This window comes from Hypomesus transpacificus, chromosome 19 (genome assembly GCF_021917145.1).
Source record: "Hypomesus transpacificus isolate Combined female chromosome 19, fHypTra1, whole genome shotgun sequence".
In the NCBI taxonomy this organism is placed as follows: domain Eukaryota; kingdom Metazoa; phylum Chordata; class Actinopteri; order Osmeriformes; family Osmeridae; genus Hypomesus; species Hypomesus transpacificus.
In genome coordinates this window covers 11,542,265-11,561,763 of record NC_061078.1, presented here as the reverse complement: position 1 = coordinate 11,561,763, position 19,499 = coordinate 11,542,265, and the positions used below count along the sequence as shown (strand labels likewise).

The window sequence follows — 19,499 nt, the reverse complement described above, 5'->3', positions numbered from 1 at the left end:
ATATCTGCACCCTTACCAGGGCGTTGGGAGAGAGTAGGCTAAAATAGGGTAAAGGCGGAGTGACTATCAAAGCTCAAGTTGTCTTTGCTCAATCGGATAGAGAGACACGGTCTGAAAGCCCTTTTATCCTCCTCGACAACCGTTCTTGCCTACAGCAGAGGTTGTATCGAATAGAATCTTCTTTTTTTCTTTAAAAAAAAGTTATAGACTAGCCGACAAAAGAACACACTACCAAATGGAAACTGTGTTGCTAATTTGGTCAATTCGAAATAGAAAAAATAAAATAAAACTAAAGTTACCCCATTTTTTACTGTCGAGTAGTCTACTATAAATAATCTGAACTAAACAATATAACGTTGCAATAACCGTAAGCGTTATTGATATTGCGGATTTGCTGAAAAGGCTATCAAGAGCAACGTAGGCCTACGTGATTGTAGAAAAACGCATCCGCTTTAAAAGAAAGAAAACTTAGGTATGCCAGTGGAGCTCCACCATCCCTCGTGAGTGAATGAGTATTCTCCTACTAAAGCCCACACTGTAGCTTTGGCTCACACAGAAACATTGCCTGCGTACACCCTCTCTCACACACCGTCACACACACATTGGCTACACGGCCTCGCACACACTTCAGTATAAATGTTAGGACTATACTGACGATGGGGATACGGCGGCAGTCGTAAAAACACACGATAACATGCAAATCATGGCACGGTACCTGCCGAGCGCCTCGGCGCTTGCTGTTTCCTCCGCGGCATGGTTGTTATAGGCTTCTGAAGAGTTCTGTAGCCCCAGAGATTCCGAGCTGGTCCGCTCGTCTTTGATAGCGGCGCTTTCCACACTGTACCCCGGGCGCTTTCAGGGCTCTGACATATATCGGCAGTTTTCAAACAAAAACTCAGACAGTGAAGAGAGGGTTGATCTGAAGACGAGGCAGAACAAGCGGGTCTTTTTTCCTCTTTCCCCCCCGTTCGACTTGGATATTACGGCGAGCAGAAGAGCAGTACAGTGGAGGGGAGAAAAAACCGTTCAGCCGCTAGTGATCCTCTCACTCCGCGGTAGAGGCTGCAACAGGCAAGCTTAAAGGAAAACGAAATAATCGCGTCACTCAAAGTCTGCAAAGAGGGGCAAACATCAAGCAGTGTCACATTTGAGCCTTGTCCCTCAGTGGTTAGCTCTAGTGATATTGGCGTCACGTCTTTCTGTCTCTTCCCCTCCCGCCTCTTACATTGCTCTCTAACATGCAACTATAGTGTCATACAGCAAATAAACTAGTAGACAAGCTTAATTAGGAGATTAGGTATAAAACTAATGTACCCTATGTAGCCTACCACACAGACTGAACGTAGCCTATAATACCCTTGTGTGGGAGTGAACATTGTATCCACTACAAATGGAGACAAAACATTATAATTATCCCTATAGGCTATAAAACTAGCTGCCATGATGTCACTGAGATGTTAGCAGAATGGCATACTTACTCAGTCGGTTGATTAACTGTGTTATCCATAAGAAATTTGATTCCAATAATCACCCGCAATTTAAAAACCAGCAGGGAAACATATGAATGTCGCTGATATCATCGTGGAAATCCGGCGTGGTTCCAATTCCCCTTGAAACATCAACTGATATATCTCTTATTCTGATATAAAAGGGGGAAAAGACCAAATGTTGAAAGAAGAGATGGACGGACTTGTCGCCCACACGCTGGCTTGCTCCGTTATTTTGTCCAAGCGCGTTCAAAATCCGCTGAGAGCAGTTCGAATCGATGAGATACGTGCTTGATTGGGTATCCCTTGTTGTAATAATGTACATCAGAAGGAGGGGACGGGCTCGTGCTGAGCCTCAGCTGCTCCGAGGCTCGAGAGCATGGATCAGCAGCTATTGCCAAACACTTTCTTGGCTGCTAATACCACTTTTCCCCTTTCTTTGTGTGGCTGATAGTAGGTATTTAAAACAGCAACAGCGAATCAGACGCGTCTTTCTCACTGCAAGATGACTCCTTTGCCTCAAGTGAGTCAGCCCGAAACAAACGCGCTCCTTTTTTATAGTATGAAGAATAGTTTTTGTTTTATGGTAGATCAAAATAATGAACATAGGCCTATATGTATCTACATTTTAGATGACTACACACCCTAATAGGCAATTATATTGTATTTTGCAGTGCTTTCCCCAGTAGTATCATCTAAATCAAAAAAGTTACAGAGAAATCTGTATTATTCACTGGGGAAAGTGAATCAATTGTCCAATATTTTTTCAGATGGTATTCGGGATAAAAAGCAGTTTTCCGACTTCTTCTGGAAAGACGTTTAATTGGAATGCGAATACTTTTCTTGTCAACAAGATAACGGTAAGTTGTTAACGGGTTTTTTCTTCTGCCAGATGTGCCGGGGTCCGTGTCATTGTCGTGTCGCGATTTCCTCTTGCGCCGCTTTGAATAGTCAGAAATGGTGTCTTCGACCGCAAAAAGGGAAAACCCCGCGCACGAGTGTAAGAGTAGGTCGTTGGGAACGTAATCTCCTCTTCGTTCGCCAGTTTGGTTGAACGATAAGGAAGAGCACAGTCTTTCACCGATTCGGGATGTTTTAGCCTAATCTCGCTGTGTGTGCCGCTACAGCACTGCATACCGTTAGATCCGCCCAAGCATCTGTCCGTCTTACCATTGGCGCATCCATCAGTGTCACACGCGCTGCACGTTTGCAACGACAATACCCTCTTCAGTCCAGACAGAGAAACCGCAGAGGAGAGCATATACACACCCGACAACATGCCTTGGCGACAATTACGGGGACTTATAGTGCGTCATTGTTTGGCATTTTCATACTATAATAAGATCTATCATCATAACTGCTTCAAGGAAGACTAGTTTTGATGCAACTTCTTACCCTCGCAACATACTCTAGACGAGTCAAAGACACATGTAAACACATTGTGTCAATATACTACTCACTGTTGCTGCGGGTTTGACTTACTACCTTTATCCAATGTTAACTTTAGCCTATACATTCCAATGGGTTGTAAACGAGCATAATTTCAGTCATTTCTATTTGGGTGGAATTTCTTTACCATTCTAATCATGTGCGTAAAGTATCAATGCAAGCATGTAAAAGTAACCTTCTATTCAGAAAACGAAGAGACCTCGGTGACTGACTCCTGTGAGACTGGAAAGAGTATTGAAAAGATGCGATGCAGTCTAAAGATAAAGTAAAAGTCTTAAATGTAATTTATGTATATATTTTTTTATAAAATCGGAAATCAGCTGTTCCTTTATGTTCACACAGGTATACAATAATTTATGATAACAATGGTGTTTACATGTGATCCTTTGTGCACTTTTCAGAGCTGTAAACATTCTAAAGAAAGCATCGAGCACGTTAGAGCATCGTGCAAACCTTCGTCTCTTTCTTTACATTTTTGTGAAACAAAGCACTTTTGTATATGGGGTATGATATGGACAGACACGGTGTGCTGTAGCAATTACTCTCACCTTGAAATGAAGCATACAGGCGAAATTCCCTGTTACAGCCCAAGTGCAGCCATAGATGCTATAACCGTCTGAGGGGGCCTAGTTGGGGATATTAGGACATTGTCAGTGTGTGTGTGTGTGTGTGTGTATGTGTGTGGGTGTGTGTGAGTGTGCACGCGAATGTTTTTGAGAGAGAGCGTGTGTGAAACGCCATGGCCTATATCATTTAAATTTGTTTAAGGTCTTTGAACTTTATTAGTCCATAGTCTGTGGCAGCACTTTGTGTGTGTCTTGTCGTTTGCTGTGGACCTGTTGGATTTACTGGTGAATTCAATTTGACATAGCCTAGGTGTGGACGAATATCTGACTGTGAATAGGACGCTAGGGTCTGCTTCGCAGCATACGGCACTGGCAACAAGTTTGAATGTGTGAAAATATATACTATATTGTATATGCCCTGACATTTTTACTTTAAAATCGACAATTTAATTCGTTCTAAAACAAATGTCAATGAGTCTCTTTTACAACGGTAGCCTACATATTGATCTTCAATCATTGTATGTATGTGTATAATGATTTCCAACTGTGTCAAAGTTAACCTTCAAGTTTTGGGTGATCCACATTCAAGCTTTAACTGTATTTAAAAAAAAAAAAATACAAAGATACACATTGATCCACATATAGGGCAAGTTGTAACGTACCCTAGTTGTGTGAGATAGCTAACGAAAAATAGAGTTAGAGATAGAGTTAGAGAGAGAAAAAGAGATTCGCCTACCACTCGTGTAATTTTATCATCATATTTCATTTGACATTTTAAAAACCACTGGTATAGATCTATAATCTACTTCCAAAGCCTAATTTGTACAAATTAGTATTCATTTCAAAACGATTAAAATGACTGCAGAGTTTATTGGTCAAAAGCTACACACACAAACACACGAACACACACACACACACAGACTAGAGGTGTTGTTCAGTTACGCAAATTTTGTGAACTTTTGTGTTTCAAACAACTCAAAACAGATGAGCCGAGTGTTTTACGCACGTGGCCTTTATGGTAACGTCAAGTCCGTTTGCCTTCTAAAATAACTGACTTCGTGAAATATATAACTTGTAAGACCTTGAGTTCCATTAAAGTTTGCAAAAAGTAAATATATTCATTATGGAACTTACTTTAAACCGATGAAAACTGAGACTGAGACTGGATTTAGCCCGTAATTAGATGCATTTTCTTCATAGGCAGATATTGGCAACATTCGCAAAGCACACTGCTATTTTATTCAATATTCTAAACTATATATTATTGTGTTTCAGATTTGTGATTTTATAGTAAAGCTGTTAAACGTTCACCAACTTTTCGAATCGTTCCGCATCTGTTTTGCATCTGTTTTGGATCCCAATTCCATTCTCTGAACTCCTTTTATTCAACTCGGCTTCCTTATTATTTTCTGAAAGCTTTGTTTAAAACATAGCATGAACTAGATTATCGTGTTCTTCACTGGCATTATATATTGTAGCGTGATACAGCCAAGAGACTATAGTCCTTTTGATCGTGAAAACTAATAACAACTTTGGAGTAATTTGACTATGTCTGATAACTGATTGACATAGCCTAATACTTGTACCAGCAGTTTATCGTTAGCAATCAATATTTTGATTTCACGAGTAGAGTTTAGACATGCAGTCATTTGAAAAATTTATTGATAATAATGATTTATTTAAATCCAATCATACAATATCTTGCGCATTGTCCCTGTCTCGCTGAAAGTAACTCTAAACTATGTTACTGGTAAACGCAGATTGTCCTTTGTTATTTAAAGTGTTTTCATTATAAACTAAATAGCTTTAGAAAATCTCATCGCAATCTCTTAAATCATATTTTTTTCTCTTCAGCATTATCACAACAAAAATACATAACTCCTAAATTCAACATTTTCGAAACCTGCCTTATTAGTTTGCACAGGGTAGACCACGACTCACGGGCAGGAAGCTATAATCAGAGTAAAGAGCCACCACCTGGGCGCGCAAACTGCGCGAGGAGACCAGTACATGCATAACCTCTCCAGGAGCGCATTCACGTCACGGGACCATTCTATAACACGTTGTTTGAGATAACATCTTTTACGCATAAAGGTTAATAATTGCTGCTACTGTGACCTGAGGTTCCCCGGGGAATTTATACAATGGACTCCCACTGTGACGGCAGAGTCAGCTGTGCCGCGCCGGGGTCGGGTAGGTCATATTTGCGCTACGGAACCAGCCTGCTCCGTGCGGAATGGCAAAACGCACTCTGCGCTCCAGTGGGTATCGGAGATGCATGGCAAAACCGAACACAATAAGTGTGTTTTCTGTATATTTCCTTAACCAAAAAAAGAAATAAGACAATTCGGTGTAAAATGACATTAAGGAATTGATGTATGAACTATTAGAGATTAACTTAAATTCCACAGTGATTTATCTCTGCGCATCTCAACTCCATCAGGGATTTTGCGGTGATCAAGTCTGTGTGGAAAGCGCGCGCTGGCGTGATCCATTCAGCTTCACGGCACACTTGCGCCTAGTAGCGTGTATAAAGAGCTCGAGCACTGGTGCGCGAGGGAAGGATGGACGTGGTAGCCTGAACGGAGAGGGAGAGAAAGAGAGAGGGGGGCGTTTTGCTAAGGACGTTATTCTGTATATAAACCATGTCTTTTAGTTTGTCAAAACGTTTTATGGAAATCTTGGTCTGACATTTTTTTATCAAGTTTTTAATTCAGTTTTTACACTCTGTGAAATATGTTGACCAACATAGCTTTGTTCGATATATAGGTGACCACAGGACACATGTCCCTGACACTGAGATAGATGGATGGTTAAAAATGAACAGTTAACACAGAAACTCATTTAAATGAGGCCAGTGTTTTGTCCTCCTCAAAGTACATCAAAGTTATCCCAAATAACTCACATCAACAAGACAGCACCTTGACATCAAGAACTGAGAAAGTCCTCTTCTCTCTCTCTCTCTCTCTCTCTCTCTCTCTCTCTCTCTCTCTCTCTCTCTCTCTCTCTCTCTCTCTCTCTCTCTCTCTCTCTCTCTCTCTCTCTCTCTCTCTCTCTCTCTCTCTCTCTCTCTCTCTCTCTGTCTTATTCTCTCTCATCACCCCATCCCATCCTCCAGCATCCTCCTCCTGTCTCATTGGGTGTGCAAGCAAGCAGGGTTGAGAGGGCAAGTGCTGACCAGTCCTCTTTCTCTGTCTGTTACTAGGTCACTGTGCCCCCCCCCCCTCCACCCCCCGGTCAGCAGCCACTGGGGAGAGGGGTAATTTAAGCCCTTTGTGATGTAGCCTATTCATCACTGTCCTACAGACCTGTTTCAAAATTAAAGTCTGATCTACAAAGTTAAACCGAAATGAGATAAAAATTGGCAGAGGTCAAAGAGGGTTGAGTTGGTCACAATGCTGAGGTGAGTGTGTCTGTGTGTGCATGCGTTGTTGCTGCGTTTGATTTATGTTTTTAGGAGGGAACGGGAAGAAATGAATTCATTAACCCATTGGACCAGGTGAACCTGTGTCACTGTGTGGTTACTGGTTTTGTTTGTTTCAGCAGTAGTAGAACTCCCTCAGCAATGCTCAGGAGATAAGCAGGACCTTCTAGCAGATTCTATAGGTGGTGCAGACCTATAATCAACACACCTACTACTGACCTACCCTGACCCCAGAAACACATAGGCTTGGTGGTACTTGTTTACCGACAGCTAGCTTGATACATCTTTCATCTCTTATTCATGTTATTTTAGGGATCTTAGGGAATTAGATTTTAAGGTTTTAAGGCTTCTAGTCAGAGATATGTTATTCACATTTGACAAGACATTTTTCAATATTTGTGGAATATATATATTTAGGATGTCTGAAGAGGCTATTACAGATCTCTGGGGAGTTTTCCTCTCTGACGATATCTGAAGTGAATGTAGTGTGATCGGTAAACATAAAAGTTACATGGAATCTCATAGTAAGTTACATACATGTCACAGTAATTCAATTACTGTTTGGTTGCAAGCAAATCATTGAACTTGAGTTGACTACGTTTCCTTAAGACATTGTTTTAATTATTGTTTAATTACGTTATTGTATACATTCAAAACCCCTTGTTCAAAAGGTTGAAAATGTGTTATGTTGTAGAGCAAGCTAAATTAGAATTACACATGCCAAACCATAGGTTTAATGTTTGTAATTGTGTTGTTGTGTGTGTGTATAAATGCATGTGTGTGTAAATGAGTGTTTTTACCTATAGAATTGCTCTAATAAGATCATTTCCTCTTCTTTTCATACTTACGTAAAGGGGTTTTAAATGTTTGTCGTTGATTCAAGGACAAAAACATATCCAGCTCATCTTTAATGAGTTACAGTATATGGAGTCCATTTTTTGTTGAATGAATAGTGTTTTGTGTAGAGAAATGTTAAAGTCACTTGTTCCTGATGTGGCATGCAGAAACGAGGACTTCTGTATGTGTGTTAGCTGCTCTCACAGTGTGTATGTGTACAGAATATGTCTATTTGTGATTGTGTCTGAATTCCTGTTCTAGGCAGTGTGTGTGTTTCTTTGTACATGCTTGCAGGTGTGCGTGTGTGTGTGTTTGTGTGCATGGTAAACAGGGCCATTTGCTGTATAGAGGGAAGTATTTTCCCCAGCAGCCTCCTATATCAGTAATAGTTGCAGTAATGAGCAGCAGCTGTCAGTGTGGTTTCCGCTCTGTGTCTGATTCATGTTCCACCACTGGAGTGTGTGTGAGAGTGTGTGTTTGTGTGTGCTTATGTGTGTGTGGGAATGCCTGTGCATGTGTGCCTGTGTGTTTGTGTGATTCATGTTCCACCTCTGTAGGATCTACAACTGGAACAAATGTTTACTCCAATGAGAAACAGACAAACACCCTGGCTTACGGTTTTTTTCTCTTGAAGAGAGGGAAACTGGTTAACTTTGTTCCTAATCCAAGCCACCTCTAAATTGTATAAACCCACAAACACACTCCTTCTCAAACAGAGGAGAAAACAATATATACAATATCTACATGCAATGTTCTTCCATATTTCAAAAGTAACCCCAATCTTCTCTGTGGCAGATTAAGTATGTTTAACTACTTAGAATGAACCATTCTATCCTCCCATTCTCCCAGCACTATAGAGTTCCTATGGTTCTATCCTCAGTAATGTTCTCCCAGCGCTATAGAGTTCCTATGGTTCTATCCTCAGTAATGTTCTCCCAGCGCTATAGAGTCCCCATGGTTCTATCCTCAGTAATGTTCTCCCAGCGCTATAGAGTCCCCATGGCTCTATCCTCAGTAATGTTCTCCCAGCGCCATAGAGTCCCCATGGTTCTATCCTCAGTAATGTTCTCCCAGCGCTATAGAGTCCCCATGGTTCTATCCTCAGTAATGTTCTCCCAGCGCTATAGAGTCCCTATGGTTCTATCCTCAGTAATGTTCTCCCAGCGCTATAGAGTTCCTATGGTTCTATCCTCGGTAATGTTCTCCCAGCGCTATAGAGTTCCCATGGTTCTATCCTCAGTAATGTTCTCCCAGCGCTATAGAGTTCCTATGGTTCTATCCTCAGTAATGTTCTCCCAGCGCTATAGAGTTCCCATGGTTCTATCCTCAGTAATGTTCTCCCAGCGCTATAGAGTTCCTATGGTTCTATCCTCAGTAATGTTCTCCCAGCGCTATATAGTTCCCATGGTTCTATCCTCAGTAATGTTCTCCCAGCGTTATAGAGTTCCTATGGTTCTATCCTCAGTAATGTTCTCCCAGGGCTGTGGAGAGTGATGACATCACCTCCTACCCTGAGCTCAGCTCAGCTTTATCAGTCTGCCCTGACGTCAACTCTGGCCTCACACACGCACACACACGCACGCACGCACACACACACATGGTCAAGTCATTAGGAAGGCCTTTCTGGTCCCACCATACTTCTCAACACAACTAAATCACAGTATAAGGGTCTGGAATGGCACACTACAGTGAACTGGAATGCATACAATACTACATTATATACACTACATTGTACTGCTCTAAAATGGATGATTATCTGCCTATATTGTTGAAAAGTTACACAGCAAAAATATTACACACAAAAGTACCACACTCTAGTAAAAGTATTGTTGTAGAACCTTAGTTGCTTTGTATCAGTATTGTTGTAGTGCTATATTATTAGTATAATAGTAAAATGTAGTAATACTGTAGAAATAAGATTGTAATGGTACTGTAGTGGTAGTCATTGTAGTAATATTGTAGTTGTAGTGTTGTACCAGTACTGTAATATCTCTATAATGTTTGTAACAGTACTGTGGTGGGACTGTTGACTTGTAGTATTGACTATAATAGTTTGGGAGTAATATAGTAGTCAAATTTTAGAGATATTATCTTAGTATTGTAGCAGTCTGTAGTAGTATTACATTGGTACTATAGTAATACCACAATGGAAGTGTTGTAATGATGATATAATGACACATTATAGATAATGCAATAATACTATAGTGGTAATGTAGTGGTATTACAGTACTGCTGTATGAATGTAAATGTAGTGGTACCATAGCAGTGTTGTCCAGGTGCAGTAGTAGCAGTGGAGCTGTGAGACTGTGGAGTCAGTTGGAAGGCACCATGCTGTACCTCACACTCTGCTCTCTGCATTCATCACCCTGTTTTAATTAGTGTAGGTCCGCTTTATTAATTACAGCTGATGTCTGGCTGATGGCCTCCCCTGATCGGCCCTCCCTCCTTGTTACACACACACACACATACACACAAACACACACACGCACACACACAGATGGAAGGGAGATGAAGTCTCTGGCCCTGAGGTAGGGAGTAAATATAAAGGATTGTACGTTTAGAGGAAAGAAAAAAAAAGAAATTGACAGTGGAGAAAAAGAAAGACAGAGAGAGAGATAAAGACGGTCACCAAGAAGAAGCAGAAGAGCAAGCTAATATGCTAGCATGCTAATGGGCCAATAGACTTGCAGGGCACAGTGTAGAGGATGGAGCTCTCCAGACTGACGGCTGTGAATACAACACAGGACTGGCTGTGGTCTGGCTCATCACTGCCAGAGGACAGCCACTTCAGCCCTCTGCTGGCTACATCTCTCTCTTCTCTTATTTCCCGTCTTCTCCTTTTTTCTTTTCTTTCCTCACAAAGCTCTTCCACTAAATGTACAGGAAGATAATTAACTAAATAGTAGCACAGTAAGAGAGCTAGAGAGAGAGAGAGAGAGAGAGAGAGAGAGAGAGAGAGAGAGATCAAGTCCTCCAGGTTATGTGAGGAGTGATACGACACTGGACAGTTTGACTCCATGCGTATCCAGTTCTGTGACCTAACTCCCCACTCACAGTCTGTGTATGTGTTTGTGTGTTTGTGTGAGTGCGAGAGCATTGGGGAGGGGAGACAGAGCTAGAGACAGTGTGTGTGTGTGTGTGTGTGTGTGTACTCGCGCTCCTCCAGGCGTGGGCCTCTCCTTTACAAGCAAGTGATTAGCCGGCCTCTGGCATGGAGCAGACGCTAGCAGGGATGACACTGTTGTACTCTGCAATCTCTGTTTCCTGTCTGTCTGGATTACTGATGTCACCCCCCCCCCCCCCATACACACACACACACACACAAATACTCATACACACACACTCACACTTACACACTTACACACATATTTATAGATTTGAATGTCCCCCTGACATCCATGTTCCAACCCCCCATATGCAGAACACCATGATGGAGGTCAACATGTGTGTGTGTGTGTTTGCTTGTTTGCGTTAGCCCCCCCGTCCCCCCCGTCCCCCTGTCGAGCGCCCTCTCCACACCTCGCCTCGCCACAGCCCTGCATCTCACTTCCCCTCCTCTCCCTCAGCATTACCGTGATGGACAGGCGTGGAAATGCAGGAAGCGTGCTGACATGGGCGCCGAGCGCTGACCAGCGGCGGCCATCACCGTGATGAGGCACCGTCAGCCTCTCCGCCGTTGGAGGGTTTAACATCAGGGGGGTTTACATGCTCCTCTGCGGGCGGGCGTCTCTGAAGAGCTGCCCTCTGAAGTGGAGCCTCCCAGAGAGAGGATGAGCAGCTAAGCTCAGGGACTCAGAGGATGACTAGCAGACTCTCTGACGATCCCTCTTTGTGGCTTTGGGGATTTAGGAAGTGATATTCCTTTAGCCTGTCCCCTTCTGTACGCATGGCCACTTCCAGCCTGACCAGAGCAGGCCACGGGCGGCTAAGCCCACGCCTTCAAAGACGGGATCATTGTCCATACCGGGCGTCTGGTTGGTGGGCAGGTGTGTGAGGAGGCAGGGCTGGGGGCTGGACCCCTCTGAGAGAGGAAGTAGGGAGGTCAGGGGTCAAACGTACATGCTGGGGGTCAGCGAGCAGGCTGGTGTTAGAACAAAGACCCCACGCTGAGAGAGGAGGGTGTGTGTGTTTGCACAGGAAAGTGGTGTGTGTGGGGGGCATGGGTGGCGGGTTGGGGTGTGTGTGTGTCTGGGTCTCCAGTGTGTGTGTGTGTACGTGTGTCTGCTTGCCAGAATGTGTGCATTTGTGAGTGTGTGTGTATGTGTGTGCGATAAAGAGTATGTTGGGTGGGTGGATTATAGAGTGTGTGATGGTGCTCAAAAGTGCGTGGTTGGAAAAACACATCATTACCCCCCACATCAATCTGAAGTACCTTCCTCTCTTCTCTTCCTCCTCTCCTCTCCTCCTTTCCTTCCCCTCCTCTGCCCCCACCCCCCACCTCTCACCCTCTCTTCCACACACTATCCTCAGCACCAGCCTCAGTCATGCTACACTTAGAGAGCTTGCTGACTTCTACCAGCCTAAAGCTACCAGCAGAAACATTGTTATGGAGTGCATTTTCTCTCCATGCCTCATGTAAAATGGCATAGAAACTCAAGTAAATTAATGTAATACATAAAGTACCCTTGGCTGGCTTGGGTCCTGGCCAATGTTTTCAGGTGAGAAAAAACTGTGAACAGTAAAGTTGCTCTCCGTGTTATATTCTGATGAAGTCGTTACTCAATAGCTGAATAAAACGAGAGGTGAAAAGGGCTGTAATTTTAGAGCTTAGAGTGGTTCGAAATTTATGTGAGGTTATTTTTACATTTCCCTGTTAAAAGTGTATAATGTCAACCAGTCTCTTATTTCAGAACTTTTGACAAGGATTTAAACCCCTCCATGTGTGTTTTAGAGATCCCAGATATTTGACCTGGTTCATCACATCAGATTCATGGTTAGTGACGACATGTCTAGTCCTTATCTGAACAAGTTTGTATTGATCTCATCCTGTCACTCCTACAAGGTGTCGTGACACATCTCTCACATGTGATCACCCCTTGTTTGCTCCAGGAGAACATCATGTTTGCAACACAGAACTTTTTACTATCATAAACTCTGTCCCTCATTGTAAAATGCATCTGAAATGGATCAGCATACTGTCAAATACTTATGTATTTGATTTGTGTGACCCTGTGCAATCCCACTAATTGACATTGACCTTCCTATGAATGTAAAAGGTGAGGGAAATCAAGTGTTGCATTACTTTCAAAAAACTTACTGGGTATTGGGGGTTACCTGTCGAAAACACACTGACATTTGTCGTATCCTGAACCTTCTGGATATATTCAACGAGCCCCCTGCCCCTCCTCCTTGGCCCAACCCTTTTGCGAGTTTACAAGCCACAGTGGCTTTGCCTTCTCTTGTCTGCTCTGTTCCGTCTAATGACTTGTGTTTCTGATGCTGTGAGTAGAGCGTTCTGTTTACGCTGCAGAAAACACCCCACTTCCTGGATGCCAATCTCCCGTCTCTCTCAGTAGGCCCGCTGTCATGGTTACCAGGTATTAACTGGACGTCGTCAGCGTCATGGTGTCATTAACACCTTCTGGAGTCTTCCGGGGGCGTTTTAGAGAATTCAGCGGAGACCACTTCACCTGTCTCCTGTCACCTGTCACCTGTCACCTGCCATTCCCACAGAACGCTGGTGACAGTGGTACTGCTGAGGAAGACACAGCTGTCGTATCTCCCTTCCTCCGTCTCTGTCCTGTCTGGAGGAAGAGAAGAGGAAGAGATGGATCATTCTAGAGGGTTCTGTGTTCGGTTTCAGGAGATGTTCCGGTGTAAACTCTGTGGTGTTTGACAGCAGAGAGAAAGGAGTGAAAAAATTCATGGTGTTTGTGTTTTTCTTTCTGTCTCTTTTATGAACCTCCCTCCCTCCCCCTGTCTCTAGGATGTGGTGCCAGTATGGAGGTCTGGGCCTCTCCGTGTACCAACCACTACATGAGGAGGCACAGCATGCGTATGTCCCTAAACACACACACACACACACACACACACACACACGGTTCCACTCAGCTCTGTCTCCCCTCTTTAACAGAGAGAGCACATCAGTCTACACTAAGTGGATGTCTCACTCACCTCTTCTCCTCAAACCATGTCATCCCTCGCTCCACGACTCACACATCACACATCCGTTAGTCCTTGTGGAAGGGGCACCGTGTGTGTGTGTGTGTGTGTCTGTGTGTGTGTGTGTGTGGAGAGGGTCTGACAGGGCAGAGAGGAATAACACAGGAAGTACATTAGTTATCACTCTCTGTCTCCTCCACCTTTTCACATGCAATCAAGATTAAACTTCTCAGGATCCGGCTTCAGCCCCTTTCTTCTCTCTCTCCTCTGTGCCCTCTCTCCTCTCCTCCCTCTCTCCTCCCCTCCCTCACTTGTCTTGCTCCTTAAAAGTCTCTCGTGCTCCACTTTACACCCATCTCTCAGATCTAAATGACACTTGGCACCACACATGCGTGGAGACAACTGAATGAAATATTTACACAGAAGACAACTGGATGGGGAGAGAAAGAGGAGGGCGAGATAGAGAGAGAGGACAGAAGAGGGAGGAGGAAAGGCATTGTTCCTGTGTCAGGTGGAAAGGGATTTATGGGCGAGGGAGAGAGAGGTTTAATAAGGTTCAGAGGGATGGAGCTCAACTCAGGAGTGTTGCTCTGTCATTAATATCTCCAGGGCTCAATAGGAACATGGACCTCAGACTGAGGGGAATATGGAATATGTCTGAAATCTAAGCAGATCTACTATATGATTACAGTCTATTTGGATGGATGACAGGGAAGTCTTCTGCAACGAGTTGTAATGTAATAATGTATGACAAAAAAGTGACATTTTGCTCTTCCCCTTTAAACCTTTACCGGCTCTGTGTGTCCCTCCAGAGATTCCATCCATTTGAAAGGTGTCAGGGTGGGATGTTGGAGTTGGGGAGGTGTGTGTGTGTGTGTCAGAAAGGGAGTGTGTGTGAGTGTGTGTGTGACGGAGTGTGTGCGGACCTGTAAGTGTGTTAGTACACTCATTTGCTCTCCTTTCCGGGGCCTCTAGGCTTGGTCTAATTATTTTCCTAGCAGGCCGTGTGTGTAGAATTGCCTGCTGCTTGTGCAAATGCTTATTTAAGCTGTGTAGCTGACAACCAGATGGTTTTCATCATCATAAAGACATGTTTGAAGGGGTTATATTTTTATGAGGCAGTGCCAGAGACCTGTCTGTCAGGACTGGGGCTTGAGAACTTCCGGAACTTTCCTCTAAACGCACTGCCTCAATTAATTACCCCAAAAATATGAAAGAACAAGGAGCATAATGTGATGGAGTGGATTGCGACAATATTTGTATTATTATTTTGTTTCAAGAAAGACAGTAAATAAAGTAATGTGAAGCTTTTCGATGTATTGTCTGGTGTGATTATTTCAAGTACAGACGAGTGGTTGAAGTGTGTGTCTACTTCTTGTCTCCCTGATATTTCCAGTGGGTGTCATTGTTAATACACTGAATGTGCTGGTCTGTCTCTCCTCACCAGGAAGCTGTGTTGAAGAGGACTGAACAATGAGCTGGGTATATTGATAATGATCCGTGGCACATGATGCAGCTCTCCATGTTTTCATCCACACCTACACCACCACACACACAGAGAGGACAGCAACTCTCTCACACACAGGCACATTCACTCAGAACACTTATGTCCTGTATACATACACTCTTTATTTCTCTCGATATCTCATATTTTTACTTCCCCCCTTCTCTCTATGGCTTTCTGTCTCTCCCACACACACACATGCAGACACACAGACAATTAGGCCTGTTATGGCAGTAATCACACCAAACTACAGTTTATACCAGGGCACCTCACCAGGAGAAAGAGGAAAATGTGTTCTTGTGTGTTACTCCAGTGTGTGCTTACGTTTGAGCCTGTACAGTATGTGTGTGTGGCCATGGGGAAATGGCTCACCTTTTATCCTAGTGTGGTCAAATTTGTTCTATATATATACACTGTATATTACCATTACACACATATAAGATGTGTAAAACATTAGCAAAAATCTTTTGTGCCCTGTATTTCCCAGCAAGTATACTTCAAATAAACATGACCGTTCCAGCCTGAGGTTTGTGAATAAATAGATGTGTTCAGAAGCAGCAGTGTCTACCCTGCTTCTGATCGTGTGCAGATGTGAGGCCGGTCTGGAGCTGGTTACAGTCAGATTACCAAGGCAGAGCTTTGGTACGTCTCAATGTACGGAGCTGTTTGAATCAGAACATTTCCTTGTCACACATTCAAGGGCGGAAATCTCCCATTGGTTTTCTGTTTGCTAGCTGTGTGTGTTGATAGTGCCTACCGCCAGAGTTCAATAGTGCTGGAACTGATACTCACTACTGGCTCTTGGTGTCCAAGGAGATTCTATCAAACGGCCTCTTTATCTTTATTTTAAATGAACACACACACACACACATACACACACACACACACACAATGTACAGTATGTAACTCACTCAGACACACACACACACACACACACACACACAACCTCGAACGTGGCCATGTCTCTTCCTCTCCTCTTTCCTCCCCTCCTCTCAGATGCCTCCTCCCTCTTTCTCCACACTTGTCTGAGAGGCGATCAAATCATCATATGGTAAAAATTCGATGTGATCCCAGCTTGCGGGCTGAAAGGTTAGCCAGTGAGTCGGTGGAATGGATGAGGGCTAATGATTATCACAACCTTTATCTAATCAATAATCATTTATCCAACAATATTATGGACACTCTATCCCATTGTCCATTAGGCCTGAGGGTGCAGAACCAGACTCGGTGGTAAAGCAATGGCAGCTTTATAGCACCGGGATGACAACCAGCACTGTGGGGACTTCTGGCTGCGCTCTACTGGGGAGCTCTACTTCGGGTGTACTGATACCTAGGGTGTACTACTGCACTGCTACATAAGGTTTACTAGTGTACTTCTAATATACTGATACCTAGGGTGTACCAGTGTACACTTGGTGTACTAATGTCTGGTGTGTTCTAGTCTACTGAATCGTCATCACTATTTTAGACAACTTCTTAAATGCAAATGACATGATATTGCTTCTTACTAAATGTAAATGCTAAATTCTTCATGTAACTGTTAAAATAATAAATAATTTGGATAGTTACGTAAAAAAAGTCAAATAGGTTAGAACTATTTTTTGTATACCGGTATTTCATTTTATTAATCTTATAAAATACACAATGCTTTTAGAATATTATAATAATTAATAATAATTAATTATAATTATTATGATTATAATGTTCTTTTTTTTTTACATTGCAGTGCTATTGCACACATTTTTTAGGAATATGCTAGGGATGGTATGAATTGGCAGTTTTTCTATCATGACAACACTCCTGTGTTGTTGGACAGCCCTGGATGACTGCAAGTAGTGTCTCCCTCTCTGTACATCTCTCTACATCTCTCCACATCTCTCTACATCTCTCTACATCGCTCTACATCTCTCTCTCTCTCTCTCTCTCTCTCTCTCTCTCTCTCTCTCTCTCTCTCTCTCTCTCTCTCTCTCTTTCACACACGCCGTTGGTCGGTCTGTCTGTCTTCCTGTTTGTCTGTCCATCTGCCTTTCTTTTATTTCCCTCTATCTCTCTTCCTTCTTTCCTCTCAGTCTGTCTCTCACTGATCATCTTCATCATCACCCTGCTCTTTATTGCCTTTAATGACTCGCTTTCCCTTTTCATTAATTCTTTATCGATTCCCTTTGACATCTGCTGAATTAATTTTCAATTACTGAAAATAAAAAGAGATAAAAAAAACATTCTTGCAAATGTGTGTGTGTGTGAGTGTGTTTGACTGTGGGTGGATAACATAAACACACAGGCGCACACACACACACACACACACACAGAAGCACTACGACACACAAGGGAATGCGCGAATCTGACGGAGAGAAATTGCAGTAAAGGTCACAGTGAGCTAATGGCCAAGCTATCTTACATGGAATAAGTCCAGACACTTTGGACAGGTCTCTCAATGTCACGCGGCAGCCTTTTCCTTCTCACAGCAACACTGACGTGACTGGAAAGCAAGGTGAGGAGCTCCACTTTGACGTGTGTGTGTGTGTGTGTGTGTGTGTGTGTGCACAGGGAGAAGTTCAACACAGGACTGGACAGGCATTTAATTTCATGCATTCTTCCAAACAAACACAAGTATACTTTATTTTCTCATAGACACACACGCACACACAAACACACTGCCTGTAGGGCATAGTATACAAGTGCGATCTATACAAAGGCAAGTTTGAGGACGGGTGTCTTGAACAAAATGCTCAATAAAATTAGGCTCAGGAGTCCACTACCAATGTTAAATACCCACAGGTCATTAATTATAGCAATTATTCACTTTCATACATGGGACAGATATTGACTGTGGTTTTGTAAAGGATCCCTTCTGTCCAAGGATGCACCAGGAAGACTTGACATAAAAAATAAATACAAATGTTTTCAGTGTGTTCCTCCAATTTAATAGAGCTGTGGGTATTGTCACCGTTTCTTTTGCATATTATCTCAAATAGCATGAATTGGGTCTTTGTCGAATTGCTTCAAGCAAAAATTCCCATTTGTGAATCATTGTAACATGACTAAATAGTACAGGACTAATGACAAACAAAAGTTAGGGTTAGGGTCAATAAATGTAGGGACACAAAAAACCTGTTCTTTGTAGAATTACGTTTCGGTTTGAACAACATCAAATGTGTTACGTATTTCAGAATTTTCTTTTGACAAATGAGTCATTCTGTGTATGACAAACATATGCAGGGAATAACATGGGAATAACACAGATGAAACTTGTTTTCGTTCCATGTGAGCCTCTAGATGACTCCATGTACATGTGTTCTTCCTCTAGACCTTGTGTTAGTATTTCTGTTATGTGTTTGTGTGCACGTGAGCACCCATGTGTGCACATGTATCTCTATGTATGTCTCTGCGTGTGTTGCACTTCTGTGTGTGTACGTACATGCACATGGGTGTGTATGTGAGTGTGTACATATGGGTGTGTGTTTGTAGATGTGTGTGAGTGAGTGTGTGTGTGTGTGTGTGTGAGCGCTGACCTCTCCCCTCGCGCTGCTCATCCCCCAGTGAGAACTGTGTGATATACAGGCCTCTAATTGTCAGGTCCGGCCCCACATTCCTCATAGAGGCCACCAACACACCAGCCTGTCATTTTAACAACCAGAAATTATCACCAGAATGGAGGATCCAGGTTAAAAGACTCTCTAAGAGTATATAGATACATTTTCCTTCGATAAATTTGGCCCCCGCCTGGGTTCAGCTTGCCAGCTAACCTCCCCTTCTTTCCCTCCTCCCCTCCATCCCTCTTTTTTCTGATTGACATTTTTACCACAAAATTATAGCATGTCTGTCTGAGTAGGTAGGGTCGTCTCCACTCCAAAATTAGCTAAAGCATCAACATAAAACAGGATCAGAGCAGCCTGGTGTCATTTCCCCGGGAGTATTGATTCTTGCAGACCTATACGGGATTCACAGCAGATTTCCCATAAAAGCAGTAGCCACAGTGTCTTCAGCTGGAGACAGCGGAGAGGACTCGTAAAGCATCCCATAATATACAGACCAGGAGACCAAGGGGATGATTCTCTCTCTCTCTCTCTCTCTCTCTCTCTCTCTCTCTCTCTCTCTCTCTCTCTCTCTCTCTCTCTCTCTTTCTCTCT

General features: G+C 43.1%; 1 long non-coding RNA gene across 1 annotated transcript; it reads left to right on the top strand.

Annotated features, from left to right (window-relative positions):
* The first annotated feature begins 1,984 nt into the window (after nucleotides 1-1,984).
* Nucleotides 1,985-15,167, top strand: LOC124482240. The gene is made up of 3 exons (XR_006957721.1): nucleotides 1,985-2,073; nucleotides 2,258-2,347; nucleotides 13,690-15,167. It is a non-coding gene; the product is annotated as an uncharacterized LOC124482240 (long non-coding RNA).
* Nucleotides 15,168-19,499: the final 4,332 nt, after the last annotated feature.